The 10000-nt window shown below is 53.1% G+C and overlaps 1 protein-coding gene across 1 annotated transcript in view; it reads left to right on the forward strand.

Annotated features, from left to right (window-relative positions):
• Positions 1-10000, forward strand: part of LOC128271812 (uncharacterized) — an 89763-nt gene that overhangs the window by 64628 nt on the left and 15135 nt on the right. The gene's annotated exons all lie outside the window — the stretch shown is intronic.

The following is a 10000-nucleotide window of genomic DNA, read 5'->3' on the forward strand; positions in this document are numbered from 1 at the left end:
GGGGGGCCGACTCCCAGGGTCGGACGTCGGAACAAACAGCGACGGGGTGACCAATCCGTAAGCCGCGCCGGCCGAACAGGATATTGATTTTGTTCACTTCTTTCGCAGAAATGGTAGTCTGACGGACCGGACCGAGCAATGCCTTCGAAGATTTTCGATGTCCGAAAACTGTCCGCCAGAAGCGAGGGTGGGAGAGAGAGCGGTGGGGGGGAGAAAAGCAAACCAAACAATGTGATCACAGAATGGTTGGTTGGTTGGTTGAGTGGACTTCCCGAAACCTCGCCATTATTATGCATACACACAAACACCGGCCGGACGGACCCATTGTCATTCGTGTGTCCTGCTGGGGTTCGGCCCTGCCCCACGAGTTCCGTAATTGAAGCATATAAATCTGGGACCGGAGGATGTTTATATCTCGTATCAAATATTCAAGAGGCCGGCCCCAGTCGGACCAAGGTTTTGGATCAAACATCCAAAATTGCCATCCCTTCGCCGACATCAAACGATAGGTCGGTCGGGCCAGGGTTAGAAGGTCCTTGTGCGCTGTTGTCGGGTGCCTCGGCAACTGTTGACTGCCGCGTACCTTGCGGAACTTTTCCCAACCGGCCAAAGGCCGTAATGCCCCACACTCACACACGGCTCGACTAGACTGCGGCAGAAAATGTACTTCATAATTGCTTTCGTACCGTGACCGGCAAACGCTGGCTCTCCTTAATCCTAGGACTAGGCCTTTTTTTCCTTTAAGGAAACGGGTCTACGGGGCCTCGATCGGTTTCGAACATGCGAGACCCGGAAATGGGCATTTTTGCTTCGCCTTCCTCGTAACAGTTTTTTTTTTGTTGGCACCGCCACCAACGAGGAATTTTTCATCCTGCAACCTGTCTAATGGCGAACCTTCGATGTAATGGCGCCGGGAGTCAATTTTAATATCCGGTACTAGCCGTGGGGGGCTTTTTTTCGGACCCCGCCCTCTAGAAGGCCAGCAATCACCGCACCGAGTAATCAGCGTTAGCCAGCCAAACCCAAACCCAAATCCAAGGCTTGGCTCTAGCGAACCCGAGATATTACTACCTAAATCGTTTCCTCTTCATCGGGCGAGTCCGCCGGTGAATGTGGTCACGAAATGTGTATGCCGTGCCCGTGTCGGTTCCGTTCCTGCTAAGTGCGAACCACTGCTGCTGCCAAATGTGCCTGCCAGCCGTATTTCAGACAGCTGGAGGTCTGGCTGGCAACAGGTCCAACGGTGGCAGCAGCAGCAGCAGCAGCAGTAAACTATTGCGCCATTCCACAAATCGGTATCCGTGGCATGCCGTGACTTCCCCCGGCGTAATCCCCCTTCGCTGATGGTATCAAGTGCCGTTGATATCATAATTGTGGTGAAATCATACCCCGTGCGGCCGAAAGCCGTAAGCTCCGCCATGGTAGCGGCGCAGCAGTCAGTGTGACCCTCGGCAGGATGATTATTTTTCAAACATTCCGATTTTGAAAGAAACCGGAACACCGCAGAGCTCACTTCTAATCGAGCGTGCCAAGGTGTCCATAAGTGTCGGTGGGCCTCACCTGGATACTTCGCAGTCAACACCGAGGTCACCGCTGTGGAGGCCGAGCACCAGCAGAGCAAAAGTGGTTAAGCCTCTGTAGCCACAAATGCTTTCGTTGGTTGGTGGGTGAGCGATTAGAAGAGAGGGAGTGTGTGTGTGTTTGTCGCAGGGTTGCGCCACCTGCGGGGACCTATTAGCAGCTCCTTGCTTCGCAACTGTGCCACCGTTTCCCCGAGTGTGCTTGGTATCCGACACCAACTTAACAGCGGCAGCAGCAGCTGGTTTCGCCATGGTTCGCCATCACCGCCAGCAGAAAGCTACGGAAAAGGCACTCCGACCACAGGGGGTCGCCCAAAAAGTTCTTAGAAATCGACAGGATATTCAACTGTCAGTGAAATAGTAAGTGCCCAAGTTGGCGCTGCACTTAGCTAGTGGTCGCCTGACAGGCGTCAAATGTCTGAGTAGAATCTTCATGTTCTCGTCATTCTTGTTCCGGGCGCGAGCCAAATGAAACAACCTATAATCTTGCTCGGTTGTTGGTACTTAATTTTACTGTGTCCTAGTATTATATTTACGCCTCGACCAAATAGCAAGATAATAGTAACGGTACCAGCACAGGGCTGTGCCTTTTTCGCCTATTCGCCGCTCTCAGCATCTCGCCACACACTGAAACGTCAAACGCTATCAAAGCATGCCAGGTAGCTGTGAAATCCACACTCATTGTAGGGGGAATATTACAAGCACTTACTTTACTTTTTACAACAGTGCAATAATGTTCGTTACTCTATTCCATTTAACTTATTGCTGTCTGGTTACGTTCTGGTTATTCTCTTATTGAGTTTTGTATTGCCAAGTTATTGCCAAGATGCCAAGCATGCCAAGATGCAACGATGCCAAGTGTCAAGGATTAACTGTCAGTTAAGTGTAGTACACCTAACCTCAATCCTAAAGATTAAGTCTATTGAGTCGTTGTATTTTATTTTCAGTTATTTTGACTGTTCCGAGGCGATTGTTTCTTCAACTCGACAATCAATGTAAGCAGACACAAGACAATGACACCAAACTTGATGAAGGACCAGCAATTGTGTAGCTTTTATCATTAATCGAGTTGAAAGGATTGCAGAAAGCCTGTCAAAAATTATTTTTAAAAATGACTGCAGCAGTCCAATTTGTCGAGTTAGGTAAATTTAGGAGGATTTACTTTCATTTCCCCAAAACGCGCAAGGCGAACGCGTCCTTTCCAAAGCACTTTTGGGCCCGCCCTCGGTACCCATTCGGTGCCCAAGAAGCGTGTGCCTCGTATGTGGCCTCGACTCCGTCGCCGACGCCGTCTAACGCTCGGCTCTAATTAATTCTCACCGTTGGCTTATGTGTATCTTGGCTGTTAAATTTGTTATTTGCCTTTGCTGCTTCGCTTCGGACGCCCGATCTCTTCTCGCCGGATCCAATCTCAGCCACGCCACCAGCCAAAGCCACGTGGGGCCTGCGCTTGAGCCTCGCGTCAGCGCTGGGGCAGCCACACCCCAGCCAACGAACTCGCACGCACGGATACACGGATACACTTTGAATTATTATTTATCACCGTGTGCGTCGTTCATAAAACGTAGAATGTGAAACAATTTATTTGCTCCGTCCGAACGGGAGCGAGGCGGACGCGCCAACCGAATAAGAAAAGTAAATATTTTAATGAAAAACCATCCAACGGCACGGCACGAGTTAATAAGCTTTGTGCGGAGCGCGGAGAGACAGATTTTCAGCTTTTCTTGCCGGTCGGGCGCCCGCCCTGCTAATTATGATTAATGCACGGAACTTCAACGCGCCACCAACTCCCGGATTCCGGATGAAGTTTCAGAATCCAATTTTCTATCACGTGCCACGCCACGCTACGTCCCCGCCCGGCGTCCTGGCGCCCGGTCACGGTGGCAAGTGTTTTCCATGGCACCCGCTACCTTCCAGTGACTTTCGGGCGCCTCGCAGAAAGCCAATCCCAACCCTCCGAAGGCGAAAAAAGAAAGTTTTCCTTGCATGCGTGCGAATGTGTGTGTGTGTGTTTTCCCGCGGCCACCGTCACAGTATTTGCCGATGGTTTTCAAAATTCATCCAATATTTACTTCTCCACCGCTCTTGATGTACTCCTGTGGTGGTTCCTTGGGCAGCAATCAGACGGAGGGAGCCCCTTCCCGTGGCCACCAATATTCATTTGATTGTCGATCAAATATCGCTTCCGCCACAGCCCGCTGGACCCCGGTCCTGGGCGCCAATTGCACCGGCACCGTGGCGAAGTAATTTTCCTTTTCCGAGTGTTCTTTCCAACAACGACTTTTTGCTTCGTTTTCGCTCTTCTTGCCGATGATTTCGATTTCCGATTGTGAAATGCAATTTCTTCGGGCCAACCTTCGGGCTTTCTTCATCCTGCTGTGTCCTCTGTGTCCTCTGTGTCCGGTGTGGTGCGAACAAAACAAATAGCACAATTCGGAGAGCGTACAAACACCGACGACCGCCGGTCGCGCTCGGTCGGAAAATGAACCAACCAAATGCGGCTGTGTACTGTTTACAGCGGCCACCCGGAAAAGGTGTGTGGAGTGGCGAATGAAAGTAAGCACCGGAACTTTGCCCATTTAGCCCCATTTCCGGTAGGCGCACCGGTCCGCTACCTTGGTTTTCCGCCTTGAAACACACCACCAGCCAGCCGCACAGCGCCATCCTCCCGTCCGGCAATCAGCCGCATTTTCATTTGCTTGTTTAAATTTGATATGTAAATTCATCCCGCCGGACTCCGACTCATAGCTGTGAGGGGCTAGGGTCCGTTGTGGTCCTCCTTCACCGGCGGACCGGAAGAAGCAACCGGCCCGCCGGACCCCGGGCACGGTATAAAGTGTCTAGTTTATGTTAACCAGCCCGAAACCTGGGGTGCTGCGCGTATTATGCGGACTTTATACGGGAAAAGGTCCCATTTTTTTTTCCTGACCGACACACACACACTCGCACGCACGCACGCACACACAATTGATTTGTTCAATCGAACCCCGCCACACCCACCGGTCGCCGCCGGAACGGCACAGAAAAGCAGCTGTTAAACGGCACTAATTTACGACACTTTTTTTATAGACTGACGGACGAAAATGGCGGACAACGGCGACCGGCGTGAAATGGTGACCAAGTTTGTCCGGGGAATTTTTCCGGGTTTTGTCCCCTTCAAAGTCGATCGGAAATTGGGGGATTCCGGCTGACTGATAAAGAGGTTGGATTAACGTTAAAGTTAACCGGTGGCCACAGATTAGTGTGGACCGGTTTTGCGTAGCACAACCTTCGGAACTTTGGCCGAGAATTTTCTTTTTGATGTCGCCTAATTTTCGCGCGATTAAGGAACCAGCTTTTTTTCTCTTTTTCACGCCAGCTGGACATTTTTGAAGCCTAGCTCCTCCCGACCAGCATTATTCAGCAGAAATTCGATAGAAATTCCTATTTCCGAACAGCCATTTTCCCATTTTCTTCTACCAGCCAGCCACGACCGCGGCGGCCATCAATCATTTCCGCACGGAGGGGTTTTTCCGGCGTGTCGTCACTGGTGCACGTTGTTTAACTTTTGCAGTCCCTTTCGACGCAGCCCGCACCCGGCAGGCCTGTAAAAAGGCGAGGTCCACCTGATAATCGGAGCATTTTTAAATTCTACACCCATTAGAGGGCCCCGAGAACCGGAAACCCCCGGGGGCGGAATGAGGGGCACTCGCCCAAGCCTCAGGCGCCTGTCCGTCCGGAGCTTTACGAACGACACGACGAGTTCGGGTTCGCACGCCAGCCAGCTGCGGCTCGAGCCGGGCCATTTGCTGGGTCGACATAAATTTATGCACTTTACGATCGCCGCCCGCCGCTATGCTGCTGCGGCCGTTGGCTGGCCGGGAAGAGATTAAGCATGTTTTGCGGGTCGCGGGCCCAGGGCGATGTTTACGCTTCCAGCTGCTGCTGCTGCTGCCGAGAATGCTGGGTGTAAGACGCGACCAACGCGGTACCTGGCGCAACGCTGGTCATTGGCGCTATCTTCCCGAAACCATCTTCCCGCCCAGTTCCCGAAGGTCCGTCGTTCTTGTTCGTTCTTGGGTTGTTGCGCTCCGTTGGGGCCCCTGGCGACGGAAGTGCACGGTAAGCCCTCACGACGGGTCGTGATTAGGTTAGCCGAAGGCAAATGGGGAAACTTTTCATTTTCTTCCTTCGTCCTTCGGGGGGATAAAATTAAATTTATCACAACCGCCCGCGCCGAGTCTCGCAAATCAATTCGTTTAACGGAGGTCCGTTTTCACTTCGGCGGGCGGGTTTTGTCGCAAAATGAAACGCAAACACAGGGAAACACTGTTTCCCGCAGAAGGGTATTCCATTCCAACTGTGTCACGGTAGCCAGCCATTCGGCGGGTGTAGCAATGGCCTTGGTAAGTGTCCCCGTGGCTCCCCGTTCTGCTCCACCAAAAAGAGCAAAGCGCACCGGAAGACGGAACGCTCCGGCGTCGACGTCTCAGAGGACTCAATTTGTGGATTCAATCCCGAAGCGATCCTGCAAACCACATCCTGCACGCACACGCACCTGGGCGTGTCCCTGGCGGATCGCACCTGTGTTTTTGTTCGATAACGAAATTACGGCACCATCAGCGAACGCTTCCCATCAATCCTGCTGCGGGTCAAAGTAAATACGGCATTCGGAAACATTCATGTCGTTCGCCACCCCAGCGGAGGGACGATTTCGGGTGGAGTAGTGCTCCGGGAAGCGACGGAGCCACCAGCTGGGACGAACTGGGGCGCGACTTATCCGACTCCCGGCCGATCGATCCTTCGTGTTTCGGGCGGAAAAACTCGAACCAGGGCAAGCGTGCGCGCGCGCCGAAAACAATACGCTCCCCATCAATCATCCGTTCGTCAATTTTCATTACCGGCTAAACTCGATCACTTTCGGCCGGCCGGAAAAGCGGATCGGTCCAACCGAGGCACTCGCTGTCTCTCTCTCTCTCGCTCGCCGTGGATCCCAAGTGGGACCGCTTTCGCTCCAAATGGCTACCGACCAGCCGCGAAGGCCGCTAATAATTGATGAGTTAATTACTGCGGAAGCCCCGGGTTTCGTGTCACTACTGTATCCACAGCCCGGGCTTAGGCGACCGAACCCGGGAGGATAAAAATGGAATTATCGTTCCGACGGCGGCGTGCGCGGTGCCACTGACTCCACTGGGGCCCGGCCCGGGCAAACACTAGAATTCGATTCGCGCAACAAAACTTATCCAAACAACGGGCCCTTCTCTCGGGTCGCCGCGCCTTACTGCACGAGAAGCATAACCCGCCAGCGGGGAGAGCTCATCAAACAACGGGGCCGGGCACCGCCGGGAGAGGAGTATAGCGACGGTAGCCCTATTGCCCCAATAACGTTTGCCCAGTGCCAATACCCAGTGGCCCTTGGAAAGTGGAGAAAATCGATAAATACTCCAACGGGGAACGGCGGGGTTCGTTGGGTCAACAGAACGCACATTCCGGAAACGCGCCCCGAATCAGCAACGAGATGGCAGGACAGGAGTAAGATCCCGGTTAGCTAAATCCAGCTCTCGACATTCACTTTGTCGGCCATTTTGGAGTTCATATCCAGGTCCTAATATAGCGGAAGTAGTTAAACACCTATCGACAGTACGGCTTTGACAGCTGCTCTGTCCACTCTTAGCCTGTTGGGGCTCGTCCGTAGATCATCCGTCTGCTCTGATAGTCAGCGCAATTGGTGCTCAATACGGCTCTGTCCGTTCCAATAATCACAAATAAACAAACCACTCTTCCACCAACCAATAAACTCTTCGACTCGTCAACAGAAGTTCGTAGCTGATTTAAAGCTCACCCGGTGAGCTGTGTGTCGCAGGCGTTTGACAGAATATTCGTTTGTTCCAAGTGAATCGCCGCAGTATTTGCAATGGATTGGCCATTCCCGCGACAGTCCACGATCCCAAAGCAGATAACGCGGACACTGCGCGGAGTCACTTTCGGGTTCGGGTGACGTTTGACAGCCCGCTGCTGAAGGCGCGTTTCCATAGTGAAGCGCCCCGATTAAGGTGTATTTCATCTAGGCAGGCTGCTAGGCTGTCTTTCTGTCGGTCGTTAACTCAAGTGAAAAAGGACGAACATATCCCTCGAGATCTCTCTTTCTCTTCAAGACCAAATGTAAATGTAACGTAAAATGTAACGTAAAATGGTGACAGAATGTTCTTCACTGAATGGTGATGGAAAAAAGGTGGTGCTGGTGGTGACTACTGTTTTTCGTAGCGTTTCCGGTCGCCCGGCTACTACGATGACGGGCAAAAAACGAACCCCGCACCATTCACCTACTACGCAGTAGTAGTAGTAGCCCGTGCTCACGCACGCGTTGCCACTTGTCAGAATCTGTGCCGCGTCGTAGTCTGCTCGATTTTCAAGATTTTCATTTTTTGGCGCTCCCTTTTATGGAGCTACCACCGAGATCGAGATCGGCTTCTTCTCCGCCGTCCCACCCGACTGTTGCTCGACGTGTTTTCGTGCTCCGTTACGTACGAGCCCAGAGTGCCGCTGATGCTGTGCTAAAGGCTAATGCTTTTCTCTCGTCTCTGCTGGGGGACCATTTTGTTCTTTGTTTTTTGTTGGCTGACTGTTGGCGAAAAGCGACGGCTCACGCTAAATGTTTTCACTCGTAGCGCGTCGCGTTTTTATGTCAATTACTGTGTACTTTTTTCCTTCTCCACCCTCCCCTCGGGACCCCTCCAAATTGTCTCCACAACGGCACGAGCACGAGCGTCGCGCACCCGTTTCTGGAGATAAAACGAGACGGTTTAGTGTTTTAACACCATCCAGCAACCGGCGTCGGATGATAACCCAACGAACGAGAGGGCCCCGGGTTTTGCCCACCCGAACCGAACCGAAAAGTGTCAATCCGCTGCTACCCTCTCCGCAACAGGGCCAGCCGCCAGTCGGGTTTCAGTCAGGGTACATTAATAAAATAATTAACACCGGCTTCAATTGGACACTTTTTGCTCGAGTCCCCGGTTCGCTAAATAATAAACGCTTCGACACTCTGGGCAGGGCAGGGCCCCTCACGGACCCGTTTGTCGAGCCAGGTTGACGAGGGTTTTATTAACCTGGACGGGGAGTGGTTCTCGGTTCGAAACGGTACACGTGACACACGCACTCCATTTGTGGCCCGGGTTGTGTGGATAAAAATCAAACCCTATCGCCCCGAGTTTATAATCGGTTATTTATTTCAATTTGGAGAATGTTTCAATTTTCCAAACGAGCTGCATTATGGTGCGAGCGATTAGAGAGTGGTATTAGCAAGCGTTTCAACGTGCCAACGTGAGGCCAACTATAGGTTGGATGGTTGGACCCCATAATGTGGGGTCATTATTGGCACTCGATTTAATTCACTTTACAGCGCCCTGGACCACCGCCTTTACAGCGCCCTGGTTTAACTGGACCACCATAAAATCCCGGCACCCCATTTGTCAATCGTTGGGGACGGGCCGTTGACCTTCCGTGGCGTTCCGCGAGGAACAGACACTGTTCAAACTACGTGGCCAAGCACCGGGCACTGCTGCTGTTGGGTAATAATTTTTCGCCCGACGTTTTTCCGACCGTGACTTGAGCAAACACTTATCCGCCTAATGGCTGGCCAAAACTCCCTAAAACAGCCAGCCGGCCAGACGAAAAACAATCAATCGCCGGCCATTATCCTAGCTGCAAGCTAGGCTACCCGGCGCCTCCATCGGTACCCGTGGCGTACCAGGCGCCTCCATCGACCGGTCGGGCGCTGTCAATCCGGATCGCTCGGACCATTTCGTGGGACCGGTCCGGGATCGACCGGGCCACTCGCGCCACTGCAACGATCGATCTTCCGTTCGATTTCGTCCGCCCCACAAAACGCCTTCTTGACGCGCCCGCCGGCTGACGAACCGGCGGCGAAAGGCTGCGCCCGGGTGGTCCTGGCTGGTACGGGTCGATTGCGTGTCACGCGAAAAAAAAACAAACCCCGACCCCGCCCCGCAAAACAATTTCCCGGAGCCCATTTTACAGAAAGATTGATGACGCCCGCGTGGTCGGCGGACGGCTTTTGGCGCGGGGCACTAAACTCGGGCCGCCGTGGCAAAATGGTGGTGAAAAATTATCTCCACCATCGGAGGCCGCAGACGGATAGGCAGCCTCGGTCCCCCGGAACCCCGGTGGCAAAATTATTCGCGCATGAGAACGCGCCATTCCGGGCCGACGCATTTATTTCGCGTTTATTAGATTACACTCCACACGCTCGAACCGAGCCTGGGCCTGGGCCTGGTTGGTCGGTCCGTCCCACGCGGGTTCGGCCCATATTTGCTGACCAAGCTGTCAGCTGTGCCGGAACGTCCCGATTTCCCCGACCGCGCGAAATTGTAACAGCAAACGGCGAACAAACATGGCTGGCGCGCGCGCTCCCAGGGCCT

This window comes from Anopheles cruzii, chromosome 3, assembly GCF_943734635.1.
Source record: "Anopheles cruzii chromosome 3, idAnoCruzAS_RS32_06, whole genome shotgun sequence".
Lineage (NCBI taxonomy): Eukaryota > Metazoa > Arthropoda > Insecta > Diptera > Culicidae > Anopheles > Anopheles cruzii.